The following is a 10,655-nucleotide window of genomic DNA, read 5'->3' on the forward strand; positions in this document are numbered from 1 at the left end:
AAGGAAGGAAGGAAGGAAGGAAGGAAGGAAGAGCTGTTATAAATGACTGTAGAGTTGGGATGTCAAGTAGGAATAAAGACACTAACTCAAAAATAACTCAGCAAGGGGCTGGGAAGGTGGCTCAGTGGTAGAGTGCTTGCCTTGCATGCTCGAGGCCCTGGGTTCGATTCCTCAGCCCCACATAAGCAAAAATAAAAAAGCCAGAAGTGGCGCTGTGGCTCAAGTGGTAGAGCGCTAGCCTTGAGCTGAAGAGCTGAGGGACAACACCCAGGCCCAGAGTTCAGGCCCCACGACCAGACCCCCCCCCCCAAAAAAAAAAAAACTCAGCAAGGCAAAGTGTACTTCTGCAGAAGGGTGAGCCATCAGCCTCCAAATCTGGCAAGCAAACAAAAGAGCAGGCAAGCTGTTCCTTTTTATCCCTAACTCAACAGGCCCCGCCCCTCTGCTCTGATTGGCCAACCTCAGGTTTACAATGTATTTACATAAAGTGACCATTAAAGACTTTTTGTTTGTTTTTGGTTTGGGTTTTTGGTTTGGGGTCTTTTGTTTGTTTGTTTGTTTGTTTTTGCCAGTCCTAGGGCTTGAACTCTGAGCTTCATATGCTCAAGGCTAGCACTCTACCACTTAAGCCATAGTGCAACTTCCTTTTTCTGTGTATGTGGTACTGAGGAATTGAACCCAGTGCTTCATGCCTGCTAAGCAAGCACTCTACCACTAGGCCACATTCCCAGCTCTGACCATTAAAGACTTCAAGATTAACAGTAACACAAATAATCTCAAAACATACTCTAGCCCACTATTATTTCCTAGAACAATCTGAGGTATATCTTAATTATTCACACTTTCTTGTACTTTCTTGTACAATCTGAGGTGTGTGTTAATTCCTCTCCCATTTTGGGACAAAACTTACATTTCAAAAATCCTTCCCTATCCCAAAAAATTTCCTCTTTCCCTTTCTTGACTTGATGATATTGTCTTAGCAGAATTAACAGAGCCAAACCACTCTGCCAAAAGCAGGAACCTTCAAGCAACCCACTTTGATAGAAAAGACAGCTTTTCTCACAAAACAAACATATCAAGCATCTGTTTTCACATACCACACAACTATGCAGTTAAGAATGCAGTTCCAATGAGAAAAGAAATCAGGGAGGTAACATAATCATCCTGTCTGAGGACAATTTTCCAACCACAGTGCAGAAGCCGAGGGACAGTAGAACATAAAGGTCTCACTATGAGGCCTTTCTGTGAAGCAGAGTTTGAACATGCAGCTGTTGATACAGCTGGAAAGTGGAGAATGAGGCAGAAAGGGAACTGTGAGAAGGGGATCTGATGTCAACAGGCGGTGTCTCCTATAAAGCCTGGCACAAGGCTTGCACGGCACGTTAGCAGGAGGAAACTAGAATGTTTAACCAAGAGGGATTCAAGAGTAAAACAACTGTCAAAAGCAAATGGCTCATGCCTGTTATCCTAGCTACTCAAGAGGCTGAGAATTATGATTCAAAGCCAGCCAGGGCAGTAAAGTCCACAAGACATTGCCAATTAGACACCAAAAGGCCAGTAGCAAGAGTTGCAGCTCAAATGGTAGAGGGCCAGCCTTGAGCACAAAAGAAGAATGAGAGCTTGAGGATCTGAATTAAAGCCCCACCCAGAAAAACATAAGTAAAATGTAGTTAAGGAGGGACATTATAGACTTTTTTTTAACCACCCAGACCGAAAAGACTTTCTTAATACCCAAGGGGTCCTGAGACAGGAAGATTACATGCCAGGAATGGCAGACCTACACCTGCCCTTACACCTAAATGAAGCTTCAGTAAGATTCACAAATGAGACCTGTCTACGTCTTTAGTTTTATCAACTTAAATGGACTTGGGGAACATGATCCACTTTCCAAAGATCTGGCCTATCAAAGCACAAAAATGAGGTCTACGTAAGTTGAAAGGGATCAGTCAGTTAAGTAAACTACAAAAAAAAAAAACACCAATAATCTTCAGAGGAAGGTAATTAGGTCTGTGGCATCACTATGTGTTATCTACAATATCCAGAATGCAATCCAAATTACTAGACACATAAACAAAAGGCAGTACTGGAGTTTGAACTCAGGACCTCACACTTGCTAGGCAGGCATTGTACCACAGGAATTGTACCACTGAGCCATACCTGCAGAAAACACACACACACACACACACATATGCATTATTCCATTAATTAAATGATTTTGGCTCTTGGATTTTAGATCATCAAGAGTTCACATAGCAGAATAGTGATCTGTAGGGGCTGGGAAGGTGGCTTAGTGGTAGAGTGCTTGCCAAGCATGCATGAAGCCCTGGGTTGATTCCTCAGTACCACATCAACAGAAAAAAAGCTGGAAGTGGCACTGTGGCTCAAGTGGCAGAGTGCCAGCCTTGAGCAAAAAGATGCTCAGGGGGGCAGTGCCCAGGCCCTGAGAAGCCTCAGGACCGGCACAAAAAAAAAAAAATAGTGATCTGTAAACTTACTGGAATTTAGTTGGTTCCTGAGCTGAGACAGCAGTTTCAGGTAACATTTCTGAAGTAATTACATTTAGGGGGAAAAAAAAAACACAGACCTTGCATACTATTTACATGGGGGGTTATTATACTACATACTTGGATATTATATATCCAAAAGTCATGGCAAGAAGAAATCTCTGAAGCGTTCGAAATGAGTTCACAAGTGGGTGGCAGTCCCAGTTGAAAAAGTCCTGAGAATCAATCGGCTCTGGGTGACAACAAGAAACGGAGGAGTGGTTACCCATGGCTATCTGGCTAGGGCGGTAGGTAATGAACCCCCAAAATGAGTTTTTAAGTGCACACCCCCCCACCCCCGCTTAGAAACACTTGTGACTCAGTACTCCCGTTGTATCCTCAGTGGCCGGGGAGGGGGGGGGGAGAGAAGGAAAGCTGTCGATCCGATCGGGGGGTTTAGGGGGCGCCTCGGAAAGGGGGAGCTGCCGCACTTCGCAGCTCAGACCCTTGAGCCGAGGCCGGGACACCCACACCTTGGTCGTCTCCATCCGCAAAGCCGATCGATCGCACCCCGGTAAAGGAAGCCTCACCCCCATCTTCCCCCCCCCAACCCCCACCATCCCACCCCAGGGCTCGTCTGTAACCCTTGGGGGGCGAGAAAAGGGTTCGGTCCGCTCCCCGCGCAGAGCTCCGGGCTGGACGGCTTGACGTCGCACCCCCCGCCCCGACACACACACGTACACACACACGCCCTTCCCCGGCGCGGGAGGCCGTGGGGCCTGGGGGTCGCGTGGCTGTGGGGCCCCGGGGCCTGAGGGCCGCGGAGCCGGGAGGGGGCTGGGCCTAGTCCGAGGCCCCCCCACGCGCCCCGAGGCCGCCCCTTCCTGTGTCGCCCGCAAGCGCGCTCACAGGCTCACGGGGGCGCGCGCCCGCCGTCCTCGCCGCAGCTTCCCGGGCTCTGGCTGAGGTGGGGGGGGAGGGGAGTCACCCCCCACGGCGGCAGGAGCGCCAGGTCCGGACGGCGAGAGAAAGCAGCGCCCCCGTCCCAGCTCACCTCGGCGGCCGCCGCGTAGGCTATAGGGCACACTTCCGGGAGTGAGGCGGCTGCGCGCGCCTCTGGCGGCCGCTGAGCGACGCGCGTCGCCGGGGCGGGGCACAGGGGAGGGGGCTGGAGCTGAGATCGAGATTCCTATTGGTCTCCAGGACGCTGCGCTCCGCCCACTCCGCCTGCGGTCCAAGCCTCCATTCATTCTCGCTGATGGTGTTCTTTCCCAGCTAGGTGTTCATGGGGCTTGAACTCTGGGCCTGTGTTCTGTCCCTCAGCTCTTTCGCTCGAGGCTACTAGCGCTCTAGCACTTTGAGCCACCGTGCCACTTTGGTTTTCTGGTGGTTCATTGGAAATGAGTCTCACGGATTTTCCTGCCCAGGCTGGCTTTGAACCTCCATCCTCAGATCTCATCCTCCTGAGTAGATTACAGGCTTGAGCCACCAGCTCCTGGCTCTCCTCTGGTTCTTGCTGAGTTTTTGTTTGTTAGTTTGTTTGTTTGCTCCAGACTAGAGCTCTACCACATCAGCCACAACACTCCACCTCCAGCTCTTTTAAGCTAAGAATCTGGCATAACTGGCTCCTGTGGGCTTTGAGCAGTTAAATCTCCTATCCTAATCTTCTGAGTAACTAGGATTATAGGTATGAGCCACCAGCACCTGCCACATTTTTTTAAACTTCCATTATTTAGCAGACATCTTTCCCTATAACCATTATCTCTACCTCTACTTCAGCTCTGGTCTTCCTCGTTTCTGACCTAGACGTTGGCCACAACATTTTCACCAGTTTCCAAGTTTCCAGCCTTGCTCATTTTCAGGCCATCTGGCACTGAGCCACTACAGTCAGGCTGTATCATGTCCAAATCTGGGAGTTCACTCGAGCAATTGACAAAAGGAAAGAACTAATAAAATAAAACAAAATAAAGGAGTTTTATAGTGTTTACATGCAAAGGAATGAAAAGTCTTAAGACATCCCTGCATACACATGTTTATGGCTACAGAATTCCCAATAACTGAACTGTGGAATACAGCAACTTGATCTTCAACTGATGAATCAATAAAGAAAATGTGTATAGCATACTTTCCCTTATTTTGGCAACGTATTATTTTTGTCAGTCATGGAGCCTGAACTCTGGGCCTGGGCACTGTCCCTCAACTCTTCAGCACAAGGCTAGCACTCTACCTCTTGAGCCACAGCGCCACTTCCAGCCTTTTCTGTTTATGTAGTGCTGAGGAATCAAACCCAGGGCTTCATGCATGAGGGGCCAGCACTCTACCACTGAGCCACCTTCCTAGCCCCTGGCAACTATAAAATTTAAAGGTAGGTGTGTGTGTGTGTGTGAGTGTATGTGTGTGTGTGTGCATAGTATTTGATTGTAACCAGGGCACTATTTGAAGGCAATAAGAGAGATGAAGAATCCAGGGCCAGTGGCTTACAACTATAATCCTAGCTACTCAGAGGAGGCTGAGATCTGAGAATCACCATTCTATGCCAGCCCAGGCAGGAAAGTCTATGACGATCCTTTCTCCATTTAACAACTAAAAAAAAAAATCTAGAAGTAGAGGTATGGCTCAAGTTGGTAAAGCACTAGAAGACTTGAGCAAAAAAGTTCAGGGAGAGTGCCCAGGCCATGGGTTCAAGAACCAGGACCAGCACAAAAATAAAGAGGGGTGAAGGAGAGGGAAATAAATAATATTAACATATACTGTATCTACCCATAAAGATTGCATTGCATAAGGAATCTTACCGAAAGCTGTTAAATACAGGCAGTGGGGGATAGAGGAAAAGAGCAATGAAGGTGGCTATTGTGATTAAATATTATCTATGCACATGTGAAAAGCTGTGATACTCCATGGTACAATTAATGTACACTAAAAAAGAATCAGTGACAAGGAAGTAAATGGGGCCTATTGGGAAGTGAGTAAGCAGCAGGAAGAGAGAGGGTGGATGTGGTCAAAGTACTTTAGATGCATATATGAAAACAAGACAATAAATACTGTTGAATTTTTTCTTTTTGGGGGTCCGGTCATGGGCCTGAACTCTGGGCCTGGGCGCTGTCCCTCAGCTCTTCAGCTCAAGGCTAGCGCTCTACCACTTGAGCCACAGCGCCACTTCCGGCTTTTTTTGTTTGCTTATGTGGTGCTGAGGAATCAAACCCAGGGCCTCATGCATGCAAGGCAAGTGCTCTACCACTGAGCCACCTTCCCAGCCCCACTGTTGAAATTTTTAAGGACAGTGGTGTATAAAAGAAAGTGATAAAGGGAGTGACACTGACGGAATACATTGCATGCATGTATGGAAATGTCACACACACCCCTTTCCATAAAGAAGAATGACATCACAGTTGCAGGAAAATGGACAGAACTGGATATCATCCTGTTAAATGAAATGTACCAGACTATGCAAGACAAATACTTTATGTTGTCTCTCGTGTGCAACCTAGAGACCACCTCCCAAGGATGACATGTGTGTAAATCAGGACTTACTTTAATTTTTGAGAGAGGGAACCTTGGAAAGGGGAAGAATAAAATGAGAGGATGTGAAAGGGGATGAATATTAACTTAAACATGTATGAAAATAGAATGATGACGGACCGGGAAGGCGCCTCATGGTAGAGTGCGTGCCTCACATGCATGAGGCCCTGGGTTTGATTTGTCAGCACCACATACGCAGAAAAATCCAGAAGTGGCGCAGTAGCTCAAGTGGTAGAGCTCTAGCCTTGAGCTGAAGAGCTGAGGGACAGTGCCCAGGCCCAGAGATCAGGCCCCATGACCGACCAAAAAAAAAAAAAAGAAAGAAAGGGAGAGAGAAGGAAGGAAAATAGAATGGTGAAACCCACAAAAAAAAACTATTTGAAAGGAGGAAAAAGGGTGCTAGAGGTTCACTGCACTCCTGCAATCAGCTACTCAGGAGGCTGAGATTTGAGGCTCAAGATTCAAAGCCAGCCAGGACAGGAAAGACCCTGAGACTCTTTATCTCCAATTAACAATTCTCCCCCCACCCAAACCAATAAGTGGAACTTAAGCGAAAATGCTAAGAGACAGCACCCAGGCCCTGAGTTGAAGCTCAGTACCAGCATAAAAAGAGAGTGGGTGGGAAGCAGGAAGAAGAAGAAAGAGGAATAGAAGGAGTGAATTGGACTGCAGTACATTATATGCATTCGTGGGAATAGCACCATGAAAACCCTTTGTACAATTAATATATACTAATAAAGAGTTGTGGAAACAGTGTAGTATTGGCTCTCTGCCCCAGTTTTAAAAGAATTGAAGACAAAGAATGAAGTGTAGGAAAGGAGGATGATATGTTCATGTACCTGAAACCCTGACTAGTGGAAAAGGAATTCCAGGTGTCAACAAGACCCAGGATGTGAAACACCTACTCAACCTAGGTTGACTAACAGACTAGCTTGGCCACCTACCCCCATACACCAAGAGATAAATAGTAGAGATATACCAAGAGATAAATAGTAGAGAAGGGCAGAGAAGAGAGACCTCCCTAAAGGTGGCCTTGGGAAACAGGCATTGTACCCCCTCTTCGGGAAATACTGACTGACACTTCCAGCTTACAGCTGGGAAGAGTCCAGGAGCTTGTACAGATAATCAGTTTTAAACACCCCATAGTCTGATCTTATCTCAGCATGTGTTGGTGGAGCTTTGTCAAGATAACAAAGTCCTGACTGCCCTGGGGGTGGGGGTGGAGAGTAAGTTTGCTCCACTCATCAAGATATTTAGCATCAGTCCTACTGTTCTGTAACCCAAGGTGGCTGCAGAAGAGAAAAAGACACAAGAGAAAAAACAAAAAGGGTTAAAGAGGCAAAAATTAGAACCAGAGAGGGACAAACCAAAGAGAGTTAAGTAAGTGAATGGCATTTTCTTCTAACTCATTCCAATTCTATGAGAGGGTTAAAGGCCAAGCATCATTTTCTACAGTATTTACTTACCTAACTGCTAAGAGGGGGATCCTAGGAATCTTGGAATGGAAGACCTTAAAACTTAGTTTCCTGTGCATTGGGGAAGAGATAGATTAAGTATTTAGGTATCGCAGGTTTTTACACAGATATTTCAAGCAGGATGAACATGCCTGTGTGCAGAGTTAAACAGGAGTCTGATCCAAAGATTTTAGACAAAGAAGATAGATGAAAAATGAAGTGAGGGGTACAAGGCTTTGTATGGGAAGTTTAGTCAATGTATGGGCCCATTGAGGAGTCTGCGCTCCTTAGCAAAAGTGGTTTTTAAGTGAAAAAAAGAACTAGAAGCTAAATAAAATTGTAGGAAGGAAGGAAGGAAAGAAGGGAAGGAGGGAGGGAGGGAAGGAGGGAGGGAGAGAGGGAGGGAGGGAGAGAGGAAGGGAGGAAGGAAGAAAAAGAATGAAAAAGCAAAATTACCTCACTGGGGAGAAATAGATAACTAAAAAGCCATTATGTTCTTAGACTCCTTCAGATGAGAAAGAAATTGAGCTTTGTAATGGACTGACTGGTCCTCTCGTCAGGCATACATTGAACCATCTTGGGTGCCAGGGTGGAATAGGGAGGGCAGGGGAGTCCATGAGGGAAAAGGAGGTCCAGCCCTTGAGAAGGTGGTGAGGGCTTACATTTTCACTTGCTTTCCACAGTCTGAGACAGACTGAAGTGGACACATACTAGGTGCAGTGCACTTGTGGATAATATGACCTAGTTTTAACTCTACTAACTGACAAAACAGACACATCATTTCACAAGTTCCCTGCAAAGGAATCTCAGTTTGTAGATAAGACCATAAACGTAGGCGCAAACAAACGGCAAGAACATAGCAGAACTTCCAACTATAATTCTAGCTCCAGCCCTTTATCAGACACAATGAGAATCAATGACAATGACAACCCAATTAGATCTGACCAAAAGTACAGCAAAATTGTGTGTGTGTGTGTGTGTGTGTGTGTGTGTGTGTGTGTTCTGAACGCACAGCCTGGATATTTTCCCTGAGATTTTGTGTTCAAGGGTAGTGCTCTAGGACTTGAACCCATTCCACTTCCAGGTTTTTGCTGGTTAAGTAGTGGTAAGAGTCTCATGGACAATCTGGCTTTGAACCATGTCCCCCAGATCTTAGCCTCCTGAGGATCTAGGATTACAAGCAAGAAACATGATTTTATATATCAAGAAGTCTACTAGAAGACTAGGCATGGTAGTACATTCTGTAATCCTAGTACTGAGAGGGATTGAGGATTGTGAGGTTTGAGATCAATTGATTAAAGAGTGAGGCTTTTATTCCCCCTGGTGCTTGTACTGAGGCTTGAACTCAGGGCCTCACTACCGCTTAAGCCAGGCCACACCTCTACTGCCAGCTTTTTGCTACTCAATTGAGGTATGAGTCTTATGGATTTGTCTGTCTGGTCTGGCTAGGATTTACAGGAATGAGCCATTGGAGTCTGGCTGAAACCCTGTCCTAAAAATAAAAGTCTATAAGAAGTCTACATTTATATTTCTCATCATATATGAACAATGTCACCTTACCTATATATGTGTGTATATATATATCAGTGTTTTATATTAATATGTATAAATATATGTATATGTAAATACAATGAATATGTATGTACACACATTTGTACTTTTGTGTGCATTTACATATATGTATGTATATGTACATATATATTTATATACTACATATAAATCTGTGTGCTATGTATGTATATATAGATTAGGTAGACAGATGATAGACAAATAGATATTAGATGCATGGCTAGATAGATGGATACTTAATATGGATAGATAGACTCAGAGATTATGTGTGAGTAAATAAATGTATGTGTAAGTATAGTTTAATAACATGAAGACAGACTTTTCAGCATAATTTAAGGTCATATAATATGTTAGCCCCCTTCTGGAGGATTGAACCCATGGCCTCCAGAGCATGCTGTTTAGTGCTCTTCCACTGTTATACCACCAGCCCTATAAATAACTCTTTTACTCATGAATTGATCAAGGACACTTCCAAGTTTAGGGAGTTCCATCCAGGTACGGGTCTTAGAGCATTTGACTGATAGGCCTCACATCCCCTTTAAGCCTTTTGCCACATAAAATTCCTCCTCTCTGGCTCCCACATGTACTTCCTCTTGATCTTTTATTAAGTGACTTTTGCTGTTTGTGTGCTACTCCATGGGCCTTGTTCATTTTACGGTGCCTGAGTGCTTGGTAGGCTGAGAGCTTGATGTGCTCGCTGGTTGCTGATGGACCATGTGAGGACGTTGCCCGGTGGTGACCTCTAACTCACCTTGACAGACAACACTGGCACTTCCCTTCACCATAGAGCCATGGGAGGCCCCATCTGTGCCTGCTGCCTATGCTGGGAATAGCTGGATGCTTGCCCGTGCTAAGAGAATGCCTGCATTCCATCTTCCAGATTGAACTCATCTCCTTCTGACAGAAGTCTGCAGGAGTGTGCAATGGTTCCTGAAGGTCCCCTGGATCAATGAAAGCAGTAAGCTTTATTTTCCTCTGGAGAGATAGAAGACGAGTGGGTCATTTGTCCCTGCTAATGAGCTCCACAGATCTGAACACTGGGTAACATACAGAGAGAAAAGGATTCACCAGACACCAGGGTGCTTTATCTGCTTTTGGTTCCTTATTTTCCAGAATATAGCCTATTCATTGTGTGGTATTAGGAGAGGAGAAAGACAATAAACCTAGCCAGCCACAGTGGTCTGATTTAGAAGATCTTAAAGAAGGCTATAAGAGAGCTGTGGATTGATTGTCCATGCAGGAAAACAACAACACATAACCAAAGAAGCTGCTTATGAAGAATTAGGCAAAAGCTTACAAAATTTTTATTTTGTTCTCTTCCCTGGTGCCCACATCTACTTTCCAAACCTAGAGTTGGAAACTGGCAGAAAGTATTATCAAAGTTTAAAAATTCTTCCTTTGGGGCTGGGAATGTGGCTTAATGGTAGAGTGCCTAGCATGCATGAAGTCCTGGGTTTGACTCCTCAGTACTACCTACACAGAAAAAGCCAAAAGTGGTGCTGTGGCTCAAGTGGTAGAGTGCTAGCCTTGAGCAAAAGAAGCTCAGGGAGGGCTGGGAAGGTGGCTCAGTGGTAGAGCGCTTGCCTTGCATGCATGAGGCCCTGGGTTCGATTCCTCAGCACCACATAAG

The sequence above is a fragment of the Dipodomys ordii genome, unplaced genomic scaffold (assembly GCF_000151885.1).
Source record: "Dipodomys ordii isolate 6190 unplaced genomic scaffold, Dord_2.0 Scaffold19, whole genome shotgun sequence".
In the NCBI taxonomy this organism is placed as follows: Eukaryota; Metazoa; Chordata; class Mammalia; order Rodentia; family Heteromyidae; genus Dipodomys; species Dipodomys ordii.